Source organism: Falco peregrinus, unplaced genomic scaffold (assembly GCF_023634155.1).
Source record: "Falco peregrinus isolate bFalPer1 unplaced genomic scaffold, bFalPer1.pri scaffold_40, whole genome shotgun sequence".
Taxonomy (NCBI): domain Eukaryota; kingdom Metazoa; phylum Chordata; class Aves; order Falconiformes; family Falconidae; genus Falco; species Falco peregrinus.
Genome location: NW_026599607.1, coordinates 275,112 through 289,422, shown reverse-complemented (window position 1 = coordinate 289,422; position 14,311 = coordinate 275,112).

Here is a 14,311-nt window from a genome sequence, read left to right as displayed (position 1 = left end):
TTCATATACTGAGCATGAACATGTTGCATCACCTATAAACAACCAAAAATATCAGTGCATTTTCAAAATTGTTCTCAAAAGTCCTTCCCACTTAGATGAAAATTAACTCTATCCCAGCCACAACCAGGACACTTTGTTACCCTAAAAAGCAAGCAGACACTGCTGAAGAGCAGAGGGATCCACTACAGAGCACAGAATGGCTCGCCCTTTCTCAAAGTCTCAGCACCCCCCTTTCTAGCCAGGGACACCCATGGTCACAGTGTGCCCTGGAAGCAGCGTGCAGCTTGGGTGGACACCCCAAGAAGGTGACCAAGGGTCCTGATTATGGTAATTGTTAAAGGAGAGCCAGCTCCTTCCCCAGCATCACACACTGCATTGCCCACAGCTTCACAGATTGGAGGAAACATGGGACGCCTCCTTGCTGTGCTCACGTTGGCACAGGAGGACTCACAGGGTCTGTGCCTGAGCCTGCAGCTAAAACTCCCATTCCAACCGAGCCGGTCAGTTATCCCAAAATCATCTGAGCAAAGCCAGGAGAGAGACAGATGGGCACACTGGAATGCCTTTCCCTTCTCAAGCCCTGCACAGCACCTCCCAGACCAGAGCAATGCAGGACAGCCACGCTCAACGCCTGCAGCTGTCCCTGCCAGCAGCTCTTTCTCTGGCCCCACGGCTCTTCCCTGCCAGCGCTCACAGAGCCCAGCTCAGCCCCTGTGTGCCCAGCTCTGCCCTGCAGCCGCTCTCTGCCTGCAGGCCTGAAAGAACAGCTCCCCCAGAGCCTGAGGGAAAAGGAGAGCTGATGCTGCTTTGATCTGGATGCTGCTGCAGAGGGAAGGCACTTGCTGACCTTCCTCATAAACATCACTGTGATGCTCTGAGAGTCTCTGCCCCTGCTCTGACCTACACAGTTCAGATTCCATTCCTACCAAGATGAGCAAGATAAAAATGGAAGCAGAGATTCAGGCAAGAAGAGACTCCAGCAGAAAACCCCTGCCATGAATGTGCTCATGAGAAGTCGCCTTGGAAATGAGGTGGGCATGAGCAGAAGCTGCGAGCAGCCCTGACCAGTGCAGCACCCACGCAACAGCACGAGAACATTGCCCTGACAGGGTTCGCTCCTTCCACCTACAGATTCTCCCCGCAGCCGCACGGGAGCCCCCCGGCAGGCTGAGAGCTGCCCCTGGCAGGCGGCAGAGCCCCTGCCCCAGCACACAGCCCCCTGGGCTGCAGGGACCCTGCTGGCAAGGACAGCCCTGGGCACCCCTGCCTGCACAGCCACCTTCACAGCCCTGCAGCCGGCCCTGGCACAAGGCAGCCCACATGCCCTGGCCCTCCCACGCTGCAGCAGGGAAGCCCTGCTCTGCAGCACACTGGCCTCCTCCACAGCACAAGGCTCCCACACGGTCCCACAGGCTGGGGGGGCCCCAGCTGCTGCAGACCCGGCTGGCAACTGCAGAGGCATTGCCCTGCAGCCACACACTTACCTGCTCCAGGGCTCTGCAGATTTCTCCAGCAGGGAGCTCTCAGCAGCCTCCCACCAAGGGCTGCTTTTGAGCTCTCCCTGCCTCCCTCCTCTGCCCCTCTGGGCTCCCTCCAGCTGTCCCTGGGGCTGCAGGGGAACCTGCTGGGCAGCAGGATGAGGCAATCCCTCATGGGCCTTGCCTCACCTGGGGGGACACACTTATTTCCAGCTGTGGCAATTCTCTTACTAGAAAAAGTTTTGTGCAGGAGTATCAACTTTTGTTAACGCATTACTAGAGAGGACACCAGGAAGACTGCAGCAAAGGATCCAAGTACTCCTAAAAGAGTGTGTGTGCATGTGTGTGTCTGGTGGTTCTGCAGGCAGGGGCAGGGAGGATGTCCCCAGAGCTTCAGTAAGCCCTGCAGAGCCCATTTCAGCACTTCATTGCACAGTCCGAGGGCTCAAGACTCAGCTCTCCTTTGCCCAGGCCATGTCTCTGCTCTGAAGCAAAGCCTTTGCACCCCCGGGCTCGGGGACACTTGGTACCAGGTTGCCTGGGAACCAGAAGGACAGACCACCTCCCCTCACTGGGCACTCACCCACAGGCAATCCTCTTGCCTCACAGACCTCACTCTGTTCCACCGGAGGGCAGCAAAAATGCTCTGCTTTTCTGACATCTGAAAATACTCAACAGGAGAGATGGGGGGGAGCTGTGAAAAAAACTAAAGCTCTCTTACAATGCCTTCACCCTTCCCGTTCCTTAGCACTGGCGCTGCAGACGCTGACCAGCCCTTCTGCGTTGGCACTGGTTTCAGAGGACAAAGTTAAACACCAGGACTGGTCCCTGCCCCCACCCACTGCTGCAGAGTGGGGCTGGCTGGTCAAGAGCCCGTGGGCAGATGCCCTGCTCTTCATCACCCACACGGCCAGCACCAAGCAGGGCTGCAGCCACACAGCTGCAGGAAGGTCTCCGAGAAAAGAGAGGGATGTCTGTGTGTGACGGGGGGATGGTCTGTGGGAAATGGCTTTGATTTTGCTTGCAGAAGTCTCCCCTAAATTATCGCTGTCTTTTTCTCCTGTGACAGCACCATATGCCCAGAGGCAGCAGATGTCCAACAGCAGCTCCATCACCCAGTTCCTCCTCCTGGCATTGGCAGACACGCGGGAGCTGCAGCTCTTGCACTTCTGGCTCTCCCTGGGCATCTACCTGGCTGCCCTCATGGCCAATGGCCTCATCATCACTGCTGTAGTATGTGACCACCACCTGCACACCCCCATGTACTTCTTCCTCCTCAACCTCTCCCTCCTCGACCTGGGCTCCATCTCCACCACTCTCCCCAAAGCCATGGCCAACTCCCTCTGGGACACCAGGGACATCTCCTACTCAGGATGTGCTGCACAGCTCTTCCTGATTGTCTTTTTCCTTTCAGCGGAGTGTTCTCTCCTCACCGTCATGGCCTATGACCGCTCCGTGGCCATCTGCCAGCCCCTGCACTACGGGACCCTGCTGGGCAGCAGAGCTTGTGTCCACATGGCAGCAGCTGCCTGGGCCAGTGGGTTTCTCTGTGCTGCGCTGCACACGGCCAATACACTGTCACTGCCGCTCTGCCAAGGCAATGCCCTGGGACAGGTCTTCTGTGAAATCCCACAGATCCTCAAGCTCTCCTCCTCGCACACCTACCTCAGGGAAGTGGGGCTGCTTCTGTGTGGTGCTTGTGTAGCTTTTGTTTGTTTGTTTTCATTGTTCTGTCCTACGTTCAGGTCTTCAGGGCTGTGCTGAGGATCCCCTCTGAGCAGGGACGGCACAAAGCCTTTTCCACGTGCCTCCCTCACCTGGCCGTGGTCTCCCTTTCTCAGCACTGCCATGTTTGCCCACCTGAAGCCCCCCTCCATCTCCTCCCCATCCCTGGACCTGGTGGCGTCAGTTCTGTACTCAGTGGTGCCTCCAGCACTGAACCCCCTCATCTACAGCATGAGGAACCAGGAGCTGAAGGACGCACTGAAGAAGCTGATGCAGTCAGGTGTCTCTCAGCAGCACTGAACTGCCCGAATCTCCTCACAAGGCATTTCCTGGTCATCTCTGGAACATCCTGTGCATTTAGCGCTTTTAATGTCACAACTGTGTTTCTCCTGGAATGTTTGCATGCACTCCACTTCCTCAACGGAATGAACCCAGCCTGCCTGACCCAGAGGCTTTTGTATGTTTGCATCCAGGATGGTGCAGCTGGACTCCTGTGTCACACCTCTGTAATTTAAGGGGCTTGTGTAGTGGAGACATCTATCAACTTCCGAGGAGAGTAAAGCACCAGTGTAGAGCTCAGCTGTGTGAGTGTGCAAAGTTGGGGCAAATAACAGGGTGGAGGCACACGGCAGGGTGTCCTGGTGCAATTCCTTGGGTCACGGTGAAGGAAGCAAGGCAGTAATCGGGTGGGACACAGGGCTCTGCTCGGTGCCATGTTCCCTGGATACCCAGGGGAAGCTGCCCCAGGTGCCCCAAGATGTCCTAAGCATCAGTCGTTTCCTTTGCTTGTTGTACACCCCAGTCGCTACGAGGAACATTTGCTGCATGGTCAGCTCTGTCATCCTTAGTGGCTCAGTGATACCCAACTCCATTGCAACTCTAAATGTAAATGGAGCCACTTTCCTACTGTCACTGGTTACACACAAGTCCCATAGCTCTTGCCACAGTTGGCCACTCAGCCAAGGCTGTGGTCAGACACCTCCAGCCAGATCATGTCCTCACGGCTTTGCTTTGAGAAATAGTGAAGTAAACCACTGACTGAGTTCCCACCAACTGACCTGGGTCCAGCGCTCCAGTCTTTCACTCTAGATGTTATCTCAAATAAACCCCAGTTTCTCAGCCTCTCCTTGTCCATAACATGATCCAGGTCCCAACCATCCTTCTGGCTTCTGCAGGACTTGCTCCGGTCTGTCAGGGTCTTTGTTGTGCGGGGGAGCCCCACTGTGGGCTCAGCAGTCCTGATGTGGTCCTGTGGAGGGTTAAACACAGCCAGCACCCAGCCAGCCCCACAGCTGCTCATCCGCTCCCCTGACTCAACAGGAAAAAAGCAGAAATTATACCAGCAATGTTCATGGGTCATGGCCAAAATGTGTCGTATTAAAATTCAATTTAATTTATTGCCAATTAAAAAATACATGGACTGTGAGAAACCAGGACTGAAACATAAAGACCATTCCCCTGACAGTTTCTCCAAGGGCCAAATTACTCCATTGTTCCCAATTCATCTACACACCAACACCCTGAGAGGTGCAAGGGTGCTGCGATGGAGAGACAGGAAACTGCTTGATGCAAGCAAATGTTGATTTATTGTATACAAGCATGAGTTTATATATGTTACCAGAGGCCGCGTGCTTTAAACAGATTGGTTCCTTAAGCTAAGCATTACATACCAGGCAATCCCTGTTTGGTTAACTACAAACAAAGGACACTTTAAGTAAGTTTTTACACTCATCAATTAACAACAAAGTGTTACTTCCCCTTGGCTCCATCTGTTCCTCATCTCCTTACCTTTTCTCGGCCAGACTCATCCTGTTGGTTGTTATCTATTCACCCTCCTTATCCTCCCAGGGTTTGTGGCCTACAAGCTGGAGCACGTTCCTTTCAGCTAACTGATTGTTACTTATGGTCCTGATTTCCAGGCCCCCTCCTACATCTCCCCCTTCTTGTTTTTGAGCAATCCAAATCCCGTTTGTTTTAAACATGCATTCGATCAAGTTACTCATCACTCCTTGTAAGCGTTGAAACAAACAAGGAACACATAATACTACAACCAACAATACTGTCAATACCATCAATGCTCCTTTGATTATGGTTTGTAACCAGCCCCCTAACCCAAGGCTTGAAAGCCAGTCAGAAAAAGGATCATGTCCTTCAGTAACATGCTTCATATTCTTGCGCAGTGCTGCTAATTTCTGAGCTATGCTTTTTGAGTGATCAGACAAATTCATACAACACATTCCTTAACGATGTTCACTACAGGCTACTCTCTACTGTTCGTGCTGATTCCTTATCTTCTACAGGTGACATCACATTCCTCCTTTGTTCTGTCTCATCCTAGTTTCTTCTCATACTCCCTCAAAGTTATTTAACTCTTTGCTGCAGGATTTCAGCTGCACATTGTCAAAGCAAGGCCAAAGCTGCACTTTATCTATGTCAAAACAACCCACTGTCTCTGTTCTGTACAATTCTACAATTCCCCCTTTTTGTTTTTGAACAGCTAGTACCAGGTTTGCCGTGTTTTGCGGGGCCCTTGCAAACAGGACGGCAACCAAGGCAACAGCAAACAAACAATACTGCCAACTGAGTGAATGGGTGCCAAAAAAGGCTGACATTTTCTCAGATTTTGATAACATGTTGCTGCAGTGGGGCGCCTAAAATCCATTCAGCACATACCATCAAAATCCTCACAGCCATGTCCTTGAGCCAACAACAAAAAGCCAATAGTTGCTCTGTTTTGTATGTCATAGTGGCAAATTTGACTCAGATTCTGAACTGCCTACCAAACAAGGTGATTTAACTCTTTGATGCTTTCCCTGCTGTTACTCTGGATAAGAGAAGAACCGCTGCAATACATTCCCATCATAGCCTCCTACTACATTAGCATCTACAGAAAGACAACTATCGACATTCCAAGTGCAAACAATATCAACTTCTTTTGGATTAACATTACACAAAGGTAATCAATTGTCCCAAATATCAAGGCTTTCAGTAAGATTCTTCATTCCCCACATACATTCACTTTTTTGCAACAATGTCCGCAAGTCAGTTTCAAGGAAGGGCACACCAAAGAAGGACTGGTTCAGTCAAAAAGTTCAAAACATAGCATGCTTTCTCTGAACGTGCCTCTGGGGTCATTCCCTTCATTCCCTCTTTTTTTTATGTAACCAGAGACACTTTCCCATAACAGAGAAGCCCTTATTTACATCTCTGAGCCTGGACACAAACCGCAGCTGCATGCACCACCAGGCTCAGGGCAGGAATCATTCAGCAGTTACATAGCTGTATATCACTACATGCATGCAGACACCTATTTATCACTAGATAACCATGTTCATCTTTCCTACTCTCCTTCACAGTACCCAGCTGTTCTCTCATCTCTTGTTAGGTCAAACATTCTCATTTTCCTCTCCTATATCTCTCTCCAGACATTCTCTATCCTCCTCTTTTTTGCTTGTTAATTGCGACAAGGCAAAGGTTGTGTGTAGCTGGGTGACCATGACCTGATTTATGTTACAATCAACTAAACACTGAATACAGGAAAAAAGGCATGGGAGACATAAGGCAAACATCACTAAGGTGGTTAAAGATAATGATAATAAATCCTGTAATACTTTTGAATCATGGCCCAAAGTTTCCCAGCCACGAGAAGAGACCAACGGCATTCCGCCCCTGGCTCTGCTGCAGATTTTTGTTTAAGGCTTTTAAGTATTGTATGCTTTAGTGGATTGATTCAGAGTGGTCACTCAGATTCACATAGCACATCCTATCAAAGTCTTCACACTCGTGTCCCTGTTTTAATAATAAAAGTTAATAGCAACTCGGTTCTGTAACAAGATATGACGGAGAGAATCAACATCTGTTAAGAAGCCAAAAAAAAAAAAAAGAAAAAAGATATAGTATTTGTGGTATTACTTTGATTAGCAAGCTAGCAGCCTAATTTACTAAGCAAGTTAAGAGCGTGTACTATTCTTACAGAAGAGATTAGAGAAGCAAAAATGTGTTATGCTGCATTCCAGAGCACAACCTGAGAGTTACAGTCAGCTGTGAGTTCTGCGTTATAATCATTCTGACACATGTTGGCGTTGTGATTGTGAAAGCTGCCATTTACAATTTTCATTGGCATTATCATAGCTGGTTGTTTAAAAAAGCAACCCTTGAGCTTCCTGATGTTCCACTTGCTGCAAAATATTCTGAAGCCGATCAATCAAGTTAGTACATGACTCTTTAGGACCCTGCAAGACTGTGGCGAATGACTCGCTAGAGGCTCGCCCAGACTCCCGCACCCTGACTGCCTTAATAGCCATTCCTTCATCTGCAAACAGTTGTCCCTGGGATACCTTGCCTGGGTCACAGAATCGGCACAACTACTTTCTCCAGCCAACTGCTCACAGTTAACAGCAATTCCCCAATTAAGGTTTTCAGTCAAGGCCACTACACACAGCTCACAAAAATCAGATAACCACATCATATACTGTATCAGTTAGTACCATACAAAGCAGTAACTTCCAATCATGCAGTGTGAGTGTATAAGGCTCTGCCATCACTTCAAGAAGGGACATAGCAAATGTATTATGAATCCTCCCTTCCCGCACTGCTTTGCTTAACGCTTTAACAGCCTCGTATTGCACAGGCTGCCACTCTGCAGGTTGATTTGTCTGACAAAATACTGAACATGCCCTAGTGACTTCCAAAACCCCTCGCTTAAGCACCTCCCACTTGCATTCCTGCCACCAATCCCTCAGACCCCCTTTCACCCTCCCCGAAAGTACAGTCAATAAATCGGGAGAGGCGGTTGGGGGTGGGGGGGGAAGGTCTAATTCCTTTTCCAGATCTATAGGACCTGGATCAAAAGCTTTATCAGTGTCAATGGCATCATTGTTCGAGTTGTCCTGTTCCCGTGCTTGGTCCTGTGTTGTGAGGGTCGCTGCAGTCAGTGACAGGAGGAAGCTTTTGGGGCAGAGAAGGTGTGGACAGAATCGTCATCGTTGACGGTGTGTTGAGAAGAGTCTCGCTGTCAGTGGAATTTACAGCCTCCTCTGGTTTGGCACCGTTAGTAGAATTAGTCCACACTTTGCAAAGAGTAGTCAGAATTTGCCACCAAGATGTTAAATGCATTCCCGACACGGAGTTCCCCTCTGCGGCAGCATCATACAATTGTCTGCTGAACACTTTCATTTCTTTTAAAGTCTCTAAAGTTTCTTGGCTGCTCACCTGTCTCAATGCATACAGGTGTTATCCTCGGGGTTTAGGTTGTCTGCCTGGTCCAGACAGCAAGACGATCGTTCAGCCAAGCCGTCTCCTCTGGAACGCAGCCCTCTTCCACGAGCTGGCTTTTTTATCGACCAGTTCCGTCCTTATTCTTCCAAGGCTTGGGAACACCACCATAGGGGTCACCATTTGGGGAGACTGAGGCATGGGCTCCCGGATCTGACTAGAAGACCCTTTATGAGTCCATATACATCCCTCACAGGGGAAGACACTTGATTCCCATGTTTCCACAGCTCATCTCTCAGTTCCAGAGGGACTTCATTTGCCGGTTCCTGCTTCCTTTCAGCAGCTCATTCAACGTTCTGTGGGACTTGCAGCCTGCCGCTCAGCCTGGCGGTTCATAAACCCATCACGTCGGGGTCTCCAGTTTGCTGCGATGGATAGACAGGATGCTGTTTGATGCTAGCAAATGCCGACTTATTGTGCAGAAGCACGAGTTTATATATGTTATCAGAGGCTGCGCGTTTTAAACAGTTTGGTTCTTAAAACTAAACATTACATACCAGGCAATCCCTGTTTGGTTAACTACAAACAAAGGACACTTTAAGTAAGTTTTTACACTCATCAATTAACAACAAAGTGTTACTTCTCCTTGGCACCATCTGTTCTTCATCTCCTTACCTTTTCTCGGCCAGACTCATCCTGTTGGTTGTTATCTATTCACCCTCCTTATCCTCCCAGGGTTTGTGGCCTACAAGCTGGAGCACGTTCCTTTCAGCTAACTGATTGTTACTTATGGTCCTGATTTCCAGGCCCCCTCCTACATAGGGGCGATAGTGAAGAGGGGGTGATGGCACAGAACATCTCTGTTGCTCCTTGCTCCTCAAACATTTCCTCTGCTCCAGCTTGCTTTCTCTCTATGGACCCCACCATCTTTGTGGTCAAAGGTATATGTGTTACATTTCTTTCTGTCTTTACTTTACTCTTTGATGATACCAGAATGACAGAGAATCGAGTTTGGAAGAGACCTCTGGAGATCATCCAGTGCAATCCTCAGATGAGGCAAGCTCAGCTTGAGCAGGTTGTTCAAGACCTTGTCTAGGTGCGTTTGGAATATCTCCGGGGATGGACATTCCACAGCTGCTCCTGGCAATCATTTCCAGTGATTGATCACCCTCAGAGTCCAAAATCATTTCCTTGGGTTCAGACGGAGTTTTATCTACATTAATGTGACCCTCACAAGGCTTTTCTTCTGCAAATGGAACTGTCTATGTCTCTCACGCTTTCTTCCTTTGACAGATGCCCCAGTCACTTCACCAGCTTGGTGGCCCTTTGTAGAACTTGCTTTAGTAGGTCAACAACTCCCTTGCTCTGGGAAGCCCAGCCCTGGACACGGCACTCCAGATGTGGCCTCAGCAGTGCTGAGAGGAGGGGAAGGGTCACCTGCCCCATCGGCCAGCGATGCTTTTCCTAATGCAGCCCAGGGGGCCGTTGGCCTTTGCCATGAGGGTGCATCGATGGCTCCTGCTCAGCTGCTTGTCCTCTGGCACCCAAAGGTCCTTCTCTGCAGAGCTGCTCTCTGGCCATAGGATCAGAGGAAAACTCACAGGGCAGGACAAAGACAGTACAATAGGAGAAGAAAAAGGTTCTGTCCATGCTGGCACCTCTTTCCACTCTGGGGGTTGGACTCTTCCTTGCTTTCCCACCCAGCCCTCACACCCGCATTTCTGTGCCATCACTGATGTCTCTCCCCTCATCCCTGCTTGTTCCTTGAAGCACAAAGCCATGGGCTGACCCAGGCTCCCTCTGGGTGACCTCTGGCATCAGAGGGCAACCCTCAGACAGACACAGCTTTTTCCTCATACCCAATCTGAACCTTCTAAGTTGCATTTTGTGGTGTTTTTTCTTTTCTTCTCACTACCTCTGAAGGCTGAAGGTGAAGAAGGAGGACAGCGCTCTTGCTTCAGTTCATTGCTTCCTGTGCTCCTGCCTTGTACCACAGTGAGTACTTGGAAACCTTGCCATAGGCAACGCAAGGCTCTTACATCCTCCCACAAAAGCCCTCCATTCTCCAGGGTGGACCAGCCCAGCTCCCTCAGCCTGACCTAACAGGGCACGTGCTCCAGCCTTGACCATCTCTGTGATTCTTTACTGAAATGGCTCCAGCGTGCCAGTGTCTCTCTGCTATTGCGGAGCACCAGTGCTAGACAAGTACTCTAGATGTGGTGAAACAAGTGGGAAGCAGAGGGGGGGAATGACTTGCCGTGGCTGTGCTCCTGGTCATACAGCCCAGGAGGCTGTTGGTCACCTTTCCTGGTGGCTCCTAGTTTGCCTAATGCAAACCAAGGGCCCAGCCAGGCAGTCCCTGCCCTGTGTCATCGCAGGGCCTCGGTCCACTTTAGGGGCAGGACTTTCAATTTGTCCTTCTTGGGTATCACGAGATTCATGGGTGCTTCCAGTCAAGAGGAAGTTCCTCCAGTCTCTAGGACCTTCCAGTGGGGATGGAGAATGGCCTCACTGGGACATCGGCCTGCTCACACAGCTCCCTGGGATGCCGCCCCTCCACCTCCCTGGAGTGGGAAGCATTGAATTTGGTCAAATGACTCCTGACACGATCCCCATCCACACTTGGCTGGTTCCCTCCAGAGTCCTGCCTTCAGGCACAAAGCTTTGGGACACGATGCTGGGGAAGACTAAGGCAAAGACGACCTGGAGGATGTTCAGATTTATCTAGACCTGCTCTTACTAAGCTCAGCAGTGGCCACACAGGGGCGTAGTTTATTTCTTAAACTGTTCTGCAAGTAGTGACAGATCCTCTTGATGCCCTTGAACATCTTGCAAGACCCCATACGAAGCAGGCTTTGGCTTCCCTGAAGACATCCCTATTTCTAAATTCCTCTTTGAGCCCTTGCATCCACCTCCAGGATGCTTCCTTTCCTCTCTGGAGATTCTTGAGGAATTCCTTCTTTAGCCAAGGATCTCTCTTGGCATGTCTGCTTGATTTCCTGCTCCTCGGTATGGACAGTTCTGCTTGGAAAATGCTTTCCTGAATGACCAGCCGTACACAGCTCTGCTGTCCTTGAGTGCTGCTGCCCATGGGACTACCGCTACAAGTCCCCTGAAGAGGCTAAAGTCTTCTCCCCCTATTTTATGAGCACTACAGCCAGGGCTGACACTGGTTTTCACACCCCTCAGCAGCACTGCCTGTTTGGCAAGGACCAGATTCAGGTGAGCGTCACCTTTGTTGGCCTGACACCTGTGCAAAGAATTTGTCTCAAGAGACCCCCGACACCAGCTGGACAGGGTGTATCCTGCTGTGCTCCCCTTCCAGAAAGCGTCAGGGTCATGAAGTCCCCCATAAGAGCTGGGATCATGGACTTGCAGACTTCCTTGGCTTGCTTAGATAAGCCTTTCTCCGCTGCCGTACCCTGAGTGCGGGTGCTGTGTCTCCCACCAGGATGGCACACTAACCGGCCTCTCGCTGACACTCTCCTGCAAGGGCTCACCCAACCTGCTGCACACCCCGGAGAGGAGATCCGCACGTGCAACAAGTGCCTGCACACGGAGGGCATCCCCTCCTCAGCTTCCTGGCCTGTCCCTCGTGAAAAGCCCACACCTTCCCCTGCCGCACCACTGTGGCCTGTCCCACCACCCGTCATGATTTATTTCATCAATATCATGATTTACTCCATCCATATCCAGCACGATGACAGCATGTGGAAGTCCAGCTCCTCCTGCCTGAGCCCCAGGCCCAAGCCATCGGTGTGCTTTTGGGCTGCAGCACCTCAGCCGTAGCGCTGGGGCCAAGCTCAGGCTTCTCTCGGGCAAAGCTGGTACCAAGCGGCCCCGACCCAGCGTGTGCCCGTGCTGTGCTGGAGACCAGAGACCCGCTGGAGTGGGTGGCGGTGGCAATCTAAGCGCACCAGCAGAGGAAGCCCTGCCCTCTGCAAGGCCAGAAAAGCAGTGCTGGGCTCTGCAGCCCTGGCAGAAGAAGGCTTGGCTAGCTGCAGTGCTGCTGAGGCCGCTGAAGGCCTGTGGGGGAGGGGAGGCTGACCTCCAGGAGGACATGGTGCTGCTGAAAATGTGCTTCAGTTTGCATATGCTGTGATCCAGGAACACTGTGAGAACCATGCACTGGTTCTTTGATGGTATCTTCACGGGGCTGAGCAAAGGATTGCTGGAATAAGTACCAGGGGAGTGTGGGAGTAGCCAGGTGATTGGAACCCCCACTGTGATGGGCTTCCTGTTCATGGACCAGCTGGATGAACTTGGGTCAGACCGTGACGCACTGCAGGGCTGGCATTCAGTTGCTGGTTGACAGAAACCAAATCTACCTGAGGTGCCACCTGGGCTTCCTCAAAGGAACCATATTCCTGACAATAAAGATTGGGATGCCCACGTTTTTATGTTGCAGAAGGAAGCCGAGCTACAGCAGATACCAGAAGCAGTTAGAAATGCTGCAATACCTCTTGTATGGGCTTCAGGAACACCAGGGCAACCCCAAGCAGGGGAACCAGTAATCATCCAGCGGAAGCCAAATGGCAGAGCAGCAAGTCAAAAGCTGTACCCAGTTAAACTACAAGTCAGGAAAGGGTTGGAGTCCTTAACTGAACAAATCACAGATTTTGGGTTACTAAGAGAATGCCAATCAGAACATAACACTCCAGTATTACCTGTCAGGAAGCCAAATTCAGAAGAATATAAACTGGTGCAAGATTCACGAGCTATAAATGCAACTGTGCAAGATGTCCATGAGGCAGTAGCACACCCGTATGCCCTCCTGACCACCCTGAAGGAGAATGAGGAATGGTTTACTGTATGAGATGTGAAGATGCGTTCTTCTGCCTTGTGCTGGCTGCGGCCAGTCACCAATCGGTTGGTTTCAAATGGGAAAGCCCTGAAACTGGTCGAGAAACCCAGCTGTGCAGGGCTGTATGACTGCAAGGAGTTAAAAATAGCCCTACAGTCTTTGGAAGTCAATTAGCCAGGGAGTTGGAAAGCTGGCAAAAGAGGTAGGAAAATGTCGCCTTGCTGCAATAGGTAGGTGACGTACTGCTAGCAACCAGTAGTAAAGAAGATTCTATAACAAGGACCTCCTAAACTTTGGGGGCTAGCAGGGTACAAAGTACCCTGGGAAAAGGCAGAGACCACCCCAGAAGACGCAACCAATTGGGGATTTACAATTTGCCTGGGCCAGCAGAGTCTTGGAGCTGGAGGAAAAGGGACATTTGTCAAATCCCAGAACCCAAATGAAAACAAGAGCTCAGAGCATCCCTGGGAATGGCCGGGTGGTGTCACTTACGGATAATGAATTTGGGACTCATTGCCAAACTTCTATACGAAGGTGTTGGAGGAAAGGGAAACCTCCTTGTCTGGACTCAGGAGTGCAGAGATGCATTTACGGAATGGAAACGGACTGGAATGAGTGCTCCAGCTCAAGGCCTCCCAAATCTAGAAAACCCACTGGAACTCTTTGTGCATGAAAGGTGACACGTTGCCTTAGGAGTGTTGGCCCAGAGCCTGGAACCATGGAGCAGAGCCGTGGGGAGCTTTTCCAAACAGCTGGACAGTGTCAGTAAAGGACGGCCAACCTGTCCGCGCACGGTGGCAGCTACAGTATTACCGATGCAAGAGGCCCAGGAACTGACACCTGGGCAAAAATGACATGATCTCGGTGGAAAAGAAGAACCAACTCATGATTGTTTAAAGACAATGGCAGAGGTATATTCTAGCCGAGTGGAATTAAAAGGCACGCCAACAGAAAATGGAGACTGGGACTTATTTGTAGGTGGTAGTAGTTTTGTGCGAAATGGGAGCCAAAGAGCAGGACATGTGGTGGTAACTATCAGAGAGAGAAGAGAAGCCAAAGCCCTCTCATCTGACCCGTGGGCCCAAGAGGC